At 41.6% G+C, this 16,128-nt stretch overlaps 1 protein-coding gene across 38 annotated transcripts in view; it reads left to right on the forward strand.

The window, feature by feature from the left end:
• Positions 1 to 16,128, forward strand: part of SDCCAG8 (SHH signaling and ciliogenesis regulator SDCCAG8) — a 270,085-nt gene that overhangs the window by 215,205 nt on the left and 38,752 nt on the right. The window contains exon 17 of one of the 38 annotated variants that reach the window (XR_007909718.2): positions 8,983 to 9,023. The exons of the other annotated variants lie outside the window; for them this stretch is intronic. The gene's annotated coding sequence lies outside the window, so the exon portion shown is untranslated. The remainder of the gene's footprint in view (positions 1 to 8,982; positions 9,024 to 16,128) is intronic. 38 annotated transcript variants of the gene reach the window in all.

Genomic DNA, 16,128 nt, shown 5'->3' on the forward strand with positions numbered 1-16,128 from the left:
CTTCTCCATCATAACAGTGTCCCTGCTAATTCCTCTCATCAAAGGCAATTTTTTTTTGACAGGCAGATTGGACAGTGAGAGAGAGAGAGAGACAGAGAAAGCTCTTCCTTTGCCATTGGTTCACCCCCCAATGGCTGCTGCAGCGGGCGCGCTGTGGCCGGTGTACCACGCTGATCCAAAGCCAGGAGCCAGGTGCTTTTCCTGGTCTCCCATGTGGGTGCAGGGCCCAAGGACTTGGGCCATCCTCCACTGCACTCCCAGGCCACAGCAGAGAGCTGGACAGGAAGAGGAGCAACCGGGACAGAATCCGGTGCCCTGACTGGGACTAGAACCCGGTGTGCCAGCGCCGTAGGCAGAGGATTAGCCTATTGAGCTGCTGTGCTGGCCATCAAAGGCAATTTTTTAAAAAAGATTTATTTATTTGAGAGGCAGAGTTACAGAGAGAGGGAGAGACAGAGAGAGGTCTTCTATCCAGTGGTTCAATCTCTAAATGGCTGCAATGGCTGGAGCTGGGCTGGTCTGAAGCTAGGAGGCAGGAGCTTCTTCTAGATCTCCCACGTGAGTGCAGGGACCCAAATACTTGGGCCATCTTCCATTGTTTTCCCAGGCCATTAGCAGGGAGCCGGATTGGAAGTAGAGCAGTCAGAACTCAACTGGTGCCCATATGGGATGTCAGTGCTGCAGACAGAGGCTTAACCTACTATGCCACATCATCACCCCCATTAAGGGCAATTTTACATGAATTTCTATGGGAAATCATGAGGTTATCTATCTTACAGTCTTGATTTGGTGTTTCTGACTTGTTTTTGTTTCCTAACTATAAAATCTTTATGGGATAACAATTTATCTCTGTGTAATAATGTAAAAGGGACTATATTGACATGGTTAAATTCCCAGGAGACAGTTCTTTTAGGAATGAAATAAATGTCTGGTACTATCATTTGCAAAAGTGCTTTGAATTTGATGGAGCTTATGTTGAGAAATAAAGTTTAGATTTTTTTATTTTTTAATTCCATTTTTCCACGAGCTCTTTGAATATCCATGTATATTATATGATCCTGCTGTGTTACACACATAAAATGTAGATAGATATCTATCTTGTTTACTTCACACAGGTAGACTCAAATTTTTCCCTTGCCAGTTTGTACATAGAACTCAGCATCACACTGAGTTCCCCAAAGACTCCAATTGTAGAAAACCACTGCTTTTACTGAAGATATTATAAGAAAATGAGAACATTTATACAGCACAACCCTTAGGTACAATGTCAAAATCCCCCTTAAACCTAGTTCTCATCTCCACAATCCTTTCTAGGCTGTATTTCCATTCTGGAACACCTTTCTTCTTTTCTGATGTCTCTTTCCCTTATAACTTTCTAATTCTTTACCTTCTTACATTCCTGGGAATAATAAACTCCTTATCTTTCTATAATGCAGAATAATCCAACTCAGTCCCAGCTCTTGCTTCAAATGTATGTAGATTCAAACTAACCTGAACCTCCATTAAGAAATAACATTGCAAGTGTACACATGCACAAACATACATTCACACACACTAAACGAAAGTTTAATGAAACAGTATTACCCTTACTATGGACTCTTCAATATATATTTTATATTTTTTCTTTTTCTTTTTAAAAAAGCTTACTGCTGGCTGTTGAGTTAACTTCATAACCTACTAGTGGGTCAAAACGCAGGGTTTGAAAAACTGCCCTAGAAGGCTGCCTAATGCCCATAAAATTTAACACACTCTTTTGGATTCTCACCTCTCAAATCACTAAATTATTTCTTTCTGGCAAATAAAATGTTTGTCATTTCATTACATGGAGGTGTGCATACATGTGTGTATGCACATACACACACTAGAACATGCATTAGAGTGTACATGATCTCTAGGTAGTAGGTTATTGGTGTGTTTTCTTCCATTGCACTTTCTAATAACTTAAGCTTTCTATACTGCATATGATACTTTTGTAAACAGTAAAACAATGTGCTCACTTCAGGTTTTGTTTCTTCTAGAAGTTTCCCTGACTAACCCTTCCAAACAGGGTTAGATCCCTCTGTCTGATTTTCCATTTTGTCTTTTTTATTTCTCTCTAGCTTTGAACTTATATCGTTGCCTTGTAATGATCTGTTTTGTCATATTTTTCTCTTACTTCTCAGACCCTTCCCCCGGGTTAATTTGGTTCATCGTTGTCATAAACGTCTTCTCCTTTCTCTCTGTAATAGGGTTCTTCTCTTTTTTGAAAGATTTATTTATTTATTTGAAAGGCAGAGTGAGAGATAAAGGGAGAAGGGAGAGGAAGAGTGAGGGAGGAAGAGGAAGATCTTCCTTCTGCTGGTAGACTCCCCCCATATACCCACAACAAATGGAGCTGGGCCAGGCCAAAGCCAGGAGCCAGGAACTCCATCTGAGTCTCTCACATAGGTGACAGAACCCCAAGTACTTGGGCCATCATCCACTAACTTCCCAGGCATATTAGCAGGCAGCTGGATTGGAAACAGGGGAGCTAGGACTCAAACTGGTGCTCCAATATGGGATGTAGATATCTCAAGCAGTGGCTTAACCTGCTATACTGCAGAGTCTACCCCTGCAATGAGATTCTTAAGCTGAAATCCATAAATTGGCTTTGAGCCTGCAGAAAATGTATACAAAATTCAATGTTTATTCATTTATTTTCTGGGAAGCAGATCCAATTATCCAATTATTCTTTGAGTGCCTTTATTATGCCAGGCAAGATTCTAGTTCTGATCCTTCATTAGCCTCTCAAAATATTGAAGAACTCCAAAGCCACTGTTGTCTGTACTTATCCCATTTGTTTATTTTCCCTGTCTTGCTCATCACTGATTTCCTATTACCTAGAATAGTGCCTGGAATACAGTTGGTCCTCACACAGCATACTGTTTTGAATGATTAGTTTTCTGAATCTCATTTTTCTTCTAAAAAAGTAATCCAATGTAATTCTTGCCCTAATGGGACTTGGAGAAAAAATGTCCGTCACACCACCTAGCACAGGAAGGTAATCTAGTAGGGGGACTGGCCAATTAATCATAATACTCTGGGGTGGGCATTGTGGTGCAACAGGTTAAGCTGCCACTTGGGACACCCTCATCCCATATTGGAAGCCAGTTTGAGTTCTGGCTGCCCTGCTTCTGATCCAGCTTCCTCCAAAAGCATCCTACTAGATAGAAGAGTTTATTACCCTCCCCATTTTAGAGTTGATTGAATAGCATTGTGCTTCTTGAGGGACCAGGAAGTCATAAAAAGCCTTTTAAGACTCTGGTAATTCAGACCAGGGGTCCCAAAATTGGTCTTGTAGCTAAGTTTGATTTGTCACCCAACTGAGCATCTGTCTCCCTCTCCTTCAGGTTGTACTCTGACTGGAGCATAGCTAGACCCTATCTGTCTCTAAATCACCTCTTGGCTAGCTCAAGGCTCTAGCCCAAGTCTGCAGGTCAACACAGCTTAAAAGCCCAGATCTAATGATGCTCGACTCCTGGGTTTGACTTCTACTTTGCCTTTATTGAATAGGTTCCCTTCATTTTTAAAGGTAGTTTGTTCCATGGAAACCAAACAGGGTGTTGTTTAAATAGTAGGCTGATGTATCAATGTAACATATTGGCCCACTGAGATCTACAAGAGTGTGAATCACAAACCCGCCTCTGTACATTTCTGATATAGTGTGAATGTACTGGATGTAAGAAAATCCTGTGAAGAATGATCAGGTTATTACATCTTGCCATCAATTGTATTTTGAAATGTTAAGTTGGTAGAATAACTGCTGTTCCTAGCTAAATAGATTTTCTGTACTGCAGAAAAAAAAATTTTTAAACCAGGTAATTCAGCCTCTCATCCAAATTTGTCTGGTTTATTTTCTTCAGACTATATATGTGATTGGGACTGTATGTTTAAAGTTCAGCTTTGTGTGTGGTATTCCTGTGATAATTTCAGTACATAAAGTAAGATGTTTACAAAAGCCAACCTGAGACCGATACTATACAGCAGTTTAGCAGAAAATTCCTGCTCTGGGTATTTAACAATAATTGAGATCTTTCTATTGGCTTTATATAAACTCAGATTAGTAGTAAAATCTAAGTACCATCCCATTTGGCAAACTCTTACACTTCAGGCAGTCACAAATTTGCTTCTGATTGTGCTTTTCATTCGCACCTAGCTCAGATTTTTGCCTGATGCTTTTTTAAATCCTCTAATTTACATACTGTGGTAAATTTAAAATGAGAACAGATGAATGCTGCTAAACTTTTCTATTTCACTGATGAATATGGTATTTTGCTTCAACTATCTAGCTGTTATATATTCAATGACCTTTAAAACATGAAATAGATATTTCTTTTCCTATCTATTATGCAAGATGAATTATTAGTGTAGCCTTCCCTGTGAGCCTCTGATTCTGAGACACACAGGCCAAGCAGAGCAGCTGGAAACTAACTGTCCTGGGATTGACTTCCAGGGTTTCCTGTTCACGGGGCTCACTCCTAGTCAGTTGGGCAAAAAGGCCTCCTTCATGTTTGCTCCTCCTGGAGTTGTGGGAGGTGATGTATCTACTCTAAATGCATTTCTCCTTACCCTGAGCTCCCAATGCACCACAGTCTGCATCTTTGTACCTGTTGAGAGTGTTAGAACCAGTATAAACAAGAAAAGAAGTAACATTTTTGAGCAGCCAATGTGGATTTGGCTCCAGCTAAGCATTAGTTAATATGTTATCTCATGCATTATTATTATTAAAATAATAATAATCTTGTCCTCCAAAGGAGCAAAATGAGACTTAGAGAAGTTAAATTATTCAATAACTGAGATATTTGGAGTTTTTTAAAGATTTTATTTGTTTACTTGAAAGTCAGAGTTACAGAGAAGCAGAGGCAGAGAGAGAGAGGGGTCTTCCATCTGCTGGTTAACTCCCCAGATGGCCGCAATGGCTGGAGCTGCGCCGATCTGAAACCAGGAGCCAGGAGCTATCTCTGGGTCTTGCATGTGGGTGCAGGGGCTCAAGGAATTGGGCTATCTTCTACTGCTCCCTCAAGCCATAGCAGAGAGCTGGATCGGAAGTGGAGCAGCCAGGACCCTAACCAGCACCCATATGGGATGCTGGCACTGCAGGCAGCGGCTTACTGACTATGCCACAGTGCCGACCCCAATAACTGAGATATTTGAAACCTATGCTCTTTCTGTGACCTATACCATCTTCCTGTGTTCCCCACTTGACTATGAGTAGCACAAGAGAGAATTCTTTTGTGTGTTTCTGCATCTTGCACAGGAAGCAGTACAGCCCTTCAAAACAGATGGGCCATTCTTCTAGTCCAGGTTTCAATGCGTATAGTTGAGACAGAAGAGAAACAGGACTTACTGAATCAAGCCCCTCCTAACACGTGTCTACCTTGTGACCTGACTCTGTATTTTTAGTTCCAAACCAATCAGGCCAATCAGGAACAAGAAATACCAGGTCCTAACCCTCCACTGCCCTGTGAGGGCCATCCCAGTCCACACACTTGCCCAAAATAGCCCAGTATAACTGATATATGAAATTCCTGGGGTAATGGTGGTAAACAACACCATCATTTTCAGCATGCTGTGTGAAAAAAAGAAAAGAAAAGAAAAAAGACCAGAGCTATGCAGAATACCAAGCCAGGTGCAAACTGAAGTGATGTGTGCAAAGGTGGGTGAGGCGGAGTGCAAGGCAGGTGGAGATTGAAATGCTGTGTCCTAAGGAGCAACTGTCACACTTCCCCAACCCCATAAAGGCACCTGTTCAGCTCTTGTCAGGGAGCCGTTCAGCCAGACCTCTGCCTGCAGTGCTGCCCTAATACACCTTGTCTGGGTTGCACATTGGCCTCTTGTCAATTTCTGTTTGCAAGTGAGCCAATAAACCAGGGATCCAAAACACATTGAATGTGCCATCCACTATGCTGGGTGTCTTGGGGGGGTCAGAAAAAATTTCCTTGATGAAGTAGAAATGAAATGGTAGATGAAATGAATAGAATTCACGATCATATAACTTTGTAACAGTATTCACTTTTAATTTTTAAGTTATATACAATTCTTATGCCACAATTCATAGGACAAGAAAAACCGGGAACATATTTTAAAAGAGAAGTACAACAGTTTTAAGAGGAGAGACTCAGAGCCAGTGCTGTGGCATAGCAGGTAAAGCCACCACCTGCAGTGCTGGCATTCCCATATGGGCTCTGGTTCAAGTCCCGGTTGCTCCACTTCCAATCCAGTTTTCTGCTACGGCCTGGGAAAGCAGTAGAAGATGGCCCAAGTCTTTGAGCCCCTGCACCCACATGTGAGACCCAGAGATAGCTCCTTGGGCGCCTGTAGCCATGTGGGAGACCCGGAGGGGGCTCCTGACTCCTGGCTTCAGATCAGTGCAGCTCTGGCCATTGCGGCCAACTGGGGAGTGAACCAACTGGTGGAAAACCTCTCTCTCTCTCTCTCTCTCTCCCTCTCTCTCTGCCTCTCTGCCTCTCTGCCTCTCTGCCTCTCCTTCTCTCTCTGTGTAACTCTGACTTTCAAATAAATAAATAAATCTTTAAAAAAAAAAAAAAAGAAGAGAGATTCTTTCCAATCAGGCTGAAGGAGTGAAAGCTTTTTACAGCTTTAACCAAAACTCCTAGGAAACTGTGAGGTTTTATTTTACCCTAGCTTGACAAAGTAAGCCTGTTTCTAAACATTTAATTGCTTTACTTCTATCATCTTGATCACACTCGATTACACTAAGAGACTAGAGACTCTGAAATTTAATAACTGACCCTATTTCAAAATGTCTTACTCTAAACTCAGCTTGACAGAAAGCCAAGCTGTTGGCCGGCGCCGCGGCTCAATAGGCTAATCCTCCACCTTGCAGCGCTGGCACACTGGGTTCTAGTCCCGGTCAGGGCGCCGGATTCTGTCCCGGTTGCCCCTCTTGCAGGCCAGCTCTCTGCTGTGGCCCGGGAGTGCAGTGGAGGATGGCCCAAGTGCTTGGGCCCTGCACCCCATGGGAGACCAGGAGAAGCACCCGGCTCCTGGCTTTGGATCATCGTGGTGCGCTGGCCACAGCGGCCATTGGAGGGTGAACCAACGGTAAAGGAAGACCTTTCTCTCTGTCTCTCTCTCTCACTGTCCACTCTGCCTGTCAAAAAAAAAAAAAAAAAAAAAAAAAACAAAAAAAAAAAAAACAAGCTGTTGCCACCATAACTCACTTTAAACAAACTGAACATGTTAAATCCAAATTTACAAAATGGATGAATTAAATGGTCATTCATCACTTAGCAACATAATTTGCTGTAGTAAGTTCCCCCTTACAGTGCTTATAAATGTGGTTCAGTTTATTAGAACCCTCTATGTGCCACATTTAAGTGCAAAGTGTATTTATGCTACTCAACCATCCAATCCAGCTGTTTCTCTTTTGTGGTTATGATCCTAGGCCCAGAGGAAAGAAACAAATGGCTCAGAATGGCCTCTATATCCAAGGCATGCATATTCTGGAACAAGGACTGGTGGGGGAGGGGAAGGGAGTTGCTGAACCAGGGGCTTAGAGAGCTCAGAACTCAAGCTGCTTTCTTTATCTTCTCAGTGTCTTCCAACCTCTTGTCCACTAGATGAGTCAGGAGCATACAAATTTCTCTCTAATTTCTTTCTTTCTTCTTTTTTTTTTTTTTTTTTTTTTGTGTGTGAAAAGCCCTTCTCCTCTGCCTTCTCTGCTTGGTATGGTTTGCTGAAAGGGAAGGCCTGACAATGAGGTCTAGCAGGGGCTGGCTCGGTGGCACAGTGGGTAAAGCTGTCACCTGTGGTCCCAACTGCTCCACTCCACTTCTGATCCAGCTCCCTGCTAATGTGCCTAGGAAAGCACATTAAGAAAATGGCCCAAGTGCTTTAGCTCCTGCACTCACGTGGGAGCCCCAGAAGAAGCTCCTGGCTTCTGGCTTCAGAGGGGCCCAGCTCCAGCTGTGTGGTGGCCATTTGGGGAGTGAATCAGCGAATGGAGGATCAACGTATCTCTCTCTCTCTCTCTCTCCCTCCTTCCCTCCCTCCCTCCCTCCCTCTCTCTCTCTCTCTCCCTCTCTTCCTCCCTCTAACTTTGCCTTCCAATTAAAATAAATAAATCTTTAAAAAAAAAATAGGTCTAGCAGAGTTAACATCTCTGTTCTCATTCTTGATCATGCCCTGGCCAGTGGCAAAATTCACTTATTAGCTCTGTTTCTGGGCCAGGTCATGAAGGTGACCCATGGTCATGGACTGTTTAGTTTATTGAAAGCTAAAAGACTGGGGCCTGGGTTATGGACAGTGTGGAGCCACTGCTTGTGACAATGACATCCCATAGCTGTGCCTGCCATTTGGGAGTGAACTAGAGGGTGGAAGATTCTCTCTCTCCCTCTTTCTCTCTCTCTCCCTCTCCCGCCCCCCATCTCTGTCCTTCCCTCCTTTTCTCTGTAACTCTACCTTTCAAACAAATAACTAAATCTTTTATTTAAAAAAGGCTAAAGGATTTTTATTTTAAAAAAGGACATATCAATGAATTAGTTAAAGGAAACTAAAGAAATATAGTCAGATGACAAATTAAGGTATTAGTATCAGGATAAATAATATTTTTAAAAATTGATGACTCCAGTTGTAATGACATAAACCGTTTGAGACACCAGTGTGGGATAATCTGCTTAGAGAAAACCTGATGAGAGAAATTAAACAGAGTAAACTGTTAGCTGTGCCTATAATTGTTTCCATGTGAATACATAAGAAAAACTAGTCTTTGAGATTTTATTTTTATGCCAATAAGCCTAGGTCAAAGTAAATCTCAACATTAAAAAAAATTGTGTGTATGTGTACATGTAGATGGGAGGAATGGTTTGTTTTTGATGGCAGGGTGGGGTGTTTTTGTTTTTGTTTTTGTTTTTTCTTTCAGACAGTCTTCCATCTTTATCTCTTTCCTACTGTGCTTTTCCTATACCTTGTATTTTGTTCATATTTAACTTTCTGTTGTAGGATTGGCTGGAAAAGCTCAAATTCAGCTTGAAGATCTTTTGGTAAATGCTATATTAATATTAAATGTTAAATACACTCCTGTCTCTTTCAAAAAATATTTTAAGCGTCTTTTAGAAAACATCTGTTTTGGGGACAGTGTTGTGGCACAGCTGGTTAAACTGCTACTCAGGACGCCAGCATCCCATATCAAAGTGCTGGTTTGAGTCAGGTTTTTCACTTCTCATTCAGCTTTCTGCTAATGTGCCTGGGAAGGCAGCTAATGATGGCCCAAGTGATTGGGCTCCTACCACTCATGTGGAAGACCAGAATGGAGCTCCTGGCTCCAGGCTTCAGCCTGATCCAGCCTTGGCTGTTGTGGCCATTTGCGTAGTAAACCAGTGGATGGAAGGTTCTCTGTCTCTACCTCCCTCCTTCTTCCTTTCTCTGTCTCTTCCTTTCTGATGCGCTGCCTTTCAAATAAACAAATCTTTTTTAAAAAAATCTAAGGGTCCTTGTATATTCCTCTAGGTGGATAAAAAGGCAACAAAATCTGTTTTATTCAAATTTCAAATTCTAGGGGAACAGATTGTCATAGAATATACAGTGATGAACTCCCAAAAAGGAAAACGGGTGGAAGAACCATAGTTTATCACAAATGCTAGGAACCTTAATGCTTTGTGAGGGTAAATGGACCTTCTATTCTCCTGTCAAAGCACTTACTTTGTAACAGTTCACTTATTGATTACAATGTTTCTCTATGAAGAAAAATCTTATAAATATTGATTTTCAGGATGTACCAGTTCTGTTGATCTTTAAGACATAAAATGAGTTTCATTCTCATTGTTAGATCAGTAGAGAAAATTATAATAAAACCAGAAATAATTCATTTTCATTCTATTTTATTTTAGAGGCGGAGAAATAGGGAGGAAAACAGACAAACTCCTTCTCTGTCTCTCCCCAAGATGTCCAGAATAGCCCAGGGATGTTCCAGGCCAAAGCTGAAAACTGAGGATTCAATCTAGGTCTCACAAATGGGTGCCACGGATCCCTTTACTTGAACCATCACTTGCTGCCTCCCAAGATACATGATAGCAGGAAGCTTGTATTAGGAACAGGCACTTAATTTGGTATCTTTGTTGTTGTTGTTGTTAAGATGTATTTATTTATTTGAAAGTCAGAGTTAGAGAGAGAAGGAGAGGCAGAGAGAGAGAAGTCTTCCATCCAATGGTTCACTCCCTAAATGGCCACAACGGCCAGAGCTGGGCCGATCTGAAGCCAGGAGCCAGGAGCTTCTTCCGGGTCTCCCACGTGGCTGCAGGGGCCCAAGGCTTGGGCCATCTTCTACTGCTTTCCCAGGCCATAGCAGAGAGCTGGACCAGAAGTGGAGCAGCCAGGACTTGAACTGGCTCCCATATGGGATGCCAGCACTGCAGGCCAGGGCGTTAACCTGCTGCACCACAGTGCCGGTTAGATAACTGGTATCTTAACAACTGGGCCAAATGCCCACTCCCCGGAATCATGCACTTAAATGTCTACATTGTTTAATAATTGATTTTAGATCCAAAGCTCAGTTATTTCTTCTTAAATTGATTATTCAGGGATGATAATTTTAAAGGGAATATAAAGTCCCTGCAGAAAATATTCAGAAAGAATCTATTTAAGTAAAAACGTATTTGTTTGGCTTGGCCTCTCAGTTTCCATATTTACAATGACTTCTCATTATTGACTGGCATCATGCATTGAGAGATAGTTGTTCCAATACAGTGTGTTTATTTCTGAACTTTCTGCTGATGGCAGTCCTTGTGCAAATTTGACATTTGTAATGTTGATTGTTGATGTCAGAATATAGTATTTAATCTAATGTTTCACTTGTTTTATAAAGCTCTTGTTCTTAACACATTGATTTAAACCACTCAGAATTCACTCTTTAAAAAGAGATCATTTCTGTGTTTCCATAATTGCAACCTCAAGCTTGCTTTAAGAATTTCAGCTGGCACCCTACAACCAGGATAGTTATTACTATTTATAATATGAGGAAACCATGTTTTATTGACTTACTTATATACTCTGAGAGAGCATTGCTACTAGTTTGTTGTTGTATGTTTTCTTTTCAAAATAGATGACAAAAATTGGCTGCTATAGCCCAAGGTATGTCTCTGTGTCAGAAATACAATTATCAGGTACCTGATATGGATGGATTAGTACAGTATGTAGTAACGTTTGGGACGGGTCTAAATTGAGGCTTAGGATGTATAGTACTAAATTCTGTCTGATCTTAATTTTCATGTGGGTCAGAGCAAGCTACTCATTTTAGGAGGAGTCATAAGGAGGTATCTGACTATTCAACATGCACGATCTTACTTTGCAATAAGAAAAGCTTCCCCATATCTTAAGCCTTCTTGGCTCAGACTCTGTCCCTGATATCATACTGTGCTTTAAGTTTTCTTGGTTTTTGGCCCTCTTCTTGATCCCTCAATTTCCATAGCTGGGTATGATTGAATTAAGCCTTCTGTTACCATGTAAAGTTTTCCTGAAATCTTTTATAAGTATTGTTATTGGAGCAGGCATTGTGGTATAGCAGGTTAAACCACCACTAGGGATGCCTGCATCCCATCTTTGAGTGACAGTTTGAACCCTGGCTCCTCTGCTTCCAATCCAGCTTCCTGCTAGTACCTGGGAGGCACTGATTGGATGATGCCTCAAATACTTGGGTTGCTGCCACCCATGTGGGAAACCTGCTTGGCTCCTGATTTTGGCCTGGCCTAGCCCTCACTGTTGCAGGCATTTGGGGAATGAACCAGCAGATTAAAGATCTCTCTCCTCTGTCTCTTTCAAATAAATAAATAAATCTTTAGTAATTTCTATTGTATTAAATAATTATATCATAATAAACATATGATAGTTGTCATTATAATTAGTATTGCAGGAACACATTTTACATGGTGCTTACTAGATATCTACCATTGATGTAAGCATTCACCATTGTGAACCCATTTAATCTCATAACAATCCTATGAAGCAGGTACTAGCATTATCCACATTTTGCCAGTGAGAAAACTAAAACGCAGTGAGATTAAGTAAATGGTTCTCAAGGTCACATAGTTGCTATATGACAGATGGCAAACTTGAACTTGGTTAGTATTGCTCCTTAGACTATGAAGAAGGAATATGATGTAAAGAATCTTATGAATATTTTAGTTCTAATAATACAAAAAGAATTGTTAAGTTCTAACTCTAGTTTCAATCAGATGTGGCATCATCTGATTTTTTTTAATGTTCCCATTACCTGTAGTCTCTTAGCTGATTTCCCACCATTAAACCACCAATATTGTTTTATAGGGAGCACCTGATCAGTTTCTGAATTGAGTCCCAACATGGTTGCCTTAAGCTTATTGCACATATATCTTAAATATGAGCATCCTCTGTTCTGATGGGATAAAATGGGGGTGGACATAATATTTATAATTTCAAGTATATTTAAGTTATCTTAAATTGAGGCAGATTGATGCAGAATGATAGGAAAAAGAGGAGTGCCAGAAAATAAGAGTGGCAGAAAGGGCAGTTACACGATATATTTTATACCTGGGATTTGTGTTGTGGTATAGTGTGCTTATGATGCTGGAATCCTTTATTGAGGTATCAGTTCAAATCCTGTCTGCTCCGCTTGTGATCCTGCTTCCTGCTAGTGCACCTGCGAAACCAGCAGGGAATGATCCAAGCACTTGGGTCCCGTCTGTCCATGTGGGAGATCCAAATGAGGTCCCTGGCTCCTTGCTTCAGCCTGGCCCAGCCCTGGCTGTTGCAGCCATCTGAGTAGTAAATCAGTAATGGAAGATCTCTCTGTCTCTCCATCACTCTGCCTTTTGAGTTAGTAGATAAATAAATCTTAAAAATAGATATATCTTCTTCCTATAATGAAAAAGGTAATTCTTAGTTACTGACAGTTTATTCTAAGATTATACTAAGTGTTCGCCACTAGCCGTCCAAGGATCATTCCAGTTTGAATTTGAAGAACCTGAGGCTCAAAGGAAGGAAATGTGACCTTATTCAGTTGTGCGGTGTGTAATAGACAAAGCTAGAGTTTACACAGGTTTGCTTGACTCCAAATCTTGTGCTTTCTCTGCAATACCAAACTCTTTCTACCTCTAAAGAGAAGATGGCCTGTTGGACCCAGAGAATCAGTAGCCATCATGGGCTTTATCAAGATGTCAACCTTGGGTCCGATGCAGTGGTGTAGCAGGTAAAAGCTACTGCTTGCAGCACCAGCATCCCATTTGAGCACCAATTCTAGTCCCGGCTGCTCCACTTCTGATGCAGCTCTCTGCTATGGCCTGGGAAAGCAGTAGAAGATGGCCCAAGTCCTGGGCCCCTGTATCCACATGGGAGACTTGGAAGAAATGCCAGGCTCCTGGCTTCAGATCGGCCCAGCTCCAGCCGTGCAGCCTTTTGGGGAGTGAACCAGCAGACCGAAAACCTTTTGCTCTCTCTCTGCCTCTGCCTCTCTGTAACTCTGCCTTTCAAATAAATAAATAAATCTTGGAAGGGGGGAGATGCAATCTGATGGAGGTCTGAGGCCCAGCAAGTACTGCTGGGAAAAGTCACTGAAAAGTTAAAAGAGTACAGAAAGGCTCAGGGGGAAATTGTACATGAAATGCATGTCCATTTGAAAGAGTAGGAGGAGAGGCTGATAGTAAAAATTTGGGAAGCTTGTGGGTTTATCATCAACTTCACATGCCTTATGAGTATGCCAGTGTTCCTCACTTATTTCCACCCTTGCTGGTGTGATGATTCCAAACTCCTTAGGAAAATATTGTACTGCCAGCTCTCACTGCCACTCTAGGGCTTATTACATATATGTCTTTTTTTAAGCAAGACTTATTTATTTATTTATTGAAAAGGCAGAATTTCAGAGAGAGGGAGAGACACAGAGAGAGATCTTCTGTCCACTAGGGTTCACTTCACAAATGGCCAAAGCCAGAGTGATTGATCACCACCCCCAGCACTGTAAAAACTGGACATTTCCTGTTCTTAAACAGTCAAAACAGGCTGTTGTGAAGAACATCTGATGGGACATTTTAACATCTGATGGAAATGATACAGAAGGTAAAAAAGTCCCAATTGTTCGTTTTCATAAGCTGAAGGTATTGCAGCTCCAGTTGATTGGAGCAAGATGTGAATACTACATGTCTGTTATTAAGAAAGGTAAAAATGCTGGAGGTGGAAACTTACCTAACTCTCTTGCACTACTGTCCTGGTCATACACAGAAGCCCTCAACTTCCCATTTCCCTGGTTGGTTTTTTCCTCCATTTTTCCAAAGGCCTACACTCCCACCAGCTGTGTGCCTGGCTTGCTCCATTCCTCAGGAGGTTAAAGTCGGTGGTCCCTTGGCTGGTGCCTCCCAGCACACCTGAAAGGAACCACAGTTCCCAGCAAGGCACTGCCTGCTGTGTCTTATTGCTTAATTATTATACCTATTTAATGCTACTTAGAACATTGTCAGCTGTTGAGAAAAGGTAATTATCACTAGTCAAATGAAAAACACTTTTTTGGCTGCCTTACGGATACACATTTTACTGGTACCTTGATACATAATGAAGCCTGATAGCAAAACTTTTGCTTGTCTCTTCTTCAAGCCACAGCTGTTTCCCTGCTAAATTCATCCCATCTGTCTTCCCTTCCGTAAAGCTGTAGGCAGTATAGCATAAGTACAGAAGCAGTTCAGTGCTATTTTGGATAAACATAGCTGAAATTTGAATCTTTGCCATTTGCGATGCACACATTTTGTTTTACTGCTGTAAAGAGAGCTGTCAAAATACAACTACATGGATAATTTACTAAAATACAGTCAAATATAAGGTTGATCAAGGGAAAGTACATTGGGTCAGTCATCCCAGTATGTGCTCTGAAGGGTGGCCCTGACCTCATGGTCCCCATGAAATTTGGTTGGGGAGAGCACCATATGAAGTCTTTGTTTTAATCTTATATCACCATTTTTAGGAGTCACCAGTTCCTTGCAACTGTCTGTGGTGTGGCTTGAGATTTCCTCTTAGTCTCCACAAAAATGTGAATTAATGGGAACTGTTTGTCTTTGTTGGAACAGTCCATCATAATCGAGCTACTTTACCACACTGCTATTGTGCTTTGAAATTTATTAAAGTCTTTGTTACCAATAATTTAGTCTATTTCATTTCCGTCTCCTTTCTTATTTCTGAGTTATTGATGCACCTCAATGGACCATTGTGCATTTTTAAGTCAATAACACACAATGCTTTAGCATCCTTAGAGATATTTTCTTGAATGATTTCCTCTTCTCAATTCTAAGATCTCTTACTTGCACCTGGACCACTCCCCTCACACCCTTATTACTGCTTTCTGTTTCTCATGTGCAAAGATCTTTTCTTGGCCCAAATGGGAGGTCAACTTTTTGATGGGAGGGGCCAATAACTATTATATGTTGGTAGCCACTGTATCTAGAGCTCATAAAAGCATGTGGGCTTCTGTTTAAACAAAGGTAACTGAAGCATGGTATCTTTAGGGGTGTGGTCTCATCACATTAAATGATTCCTTATTCTGAGGTTTAGATTTGCCTTGCCTCCTCTCTATCACTTTTCACTATCAGTTTATCAGTGTAGCTAAGATGGACTGAAAAGGCTCATAGGAGGGGGCCAAGCTGAGCAGTGGGGCCCACCACTTTCTGCCCTTACTCTACTTGCCAGAACTCTGTCACATGGCTCCCCTCAACTACAAGGAGCACAGACACATGATGACAGAGAGGAGAAACCTGCATCATGATGAGCTCTAGCATTTTCTGCCCCATCACTCCTGTCTCTGAAAGTAACCCTCACCTAAATATACAAATGATAGCGAAAGGCAACTGAAGCATATAGAGATGTGAAAGAAAGCAGTATCCTTTTAAGTAAAAGTCAATGTGGTTATGGAGGTAAGAAAATCAACATGTGAAGTGCTCATAATTTATTTGTTGAACAAATGAATAACATTAGTGCACACTTGGGGCTGGCGCCGTGGTTCACTTGGTTAATCCTCTACCTGCAGGGCCGGCATCCCATATGGGCACCAGGTTCTAGTCCCAGTTGCTCCTCTTCCAGTCCAGCTCTCTGCTGTGGCCCGAGAGGGCAGTGGAGGATGGCCCAAGTGCTTGGGTCCCT

Source organism: Oryctolagus cuniculus, chromosome 13 (genome assembly GCF_964237555.1).
Source record: "Oryctolagus cuniculus chromosome 13, mOryCun1.1, whole genome shotgun sequence".
Classification (NCBI taxonomy): Eukaryota; Metazoa; Chordata; class Mammalia; order Lagomorpha; family Leporidae; genus Oryctolagus; species Oryctolagus cuniculus.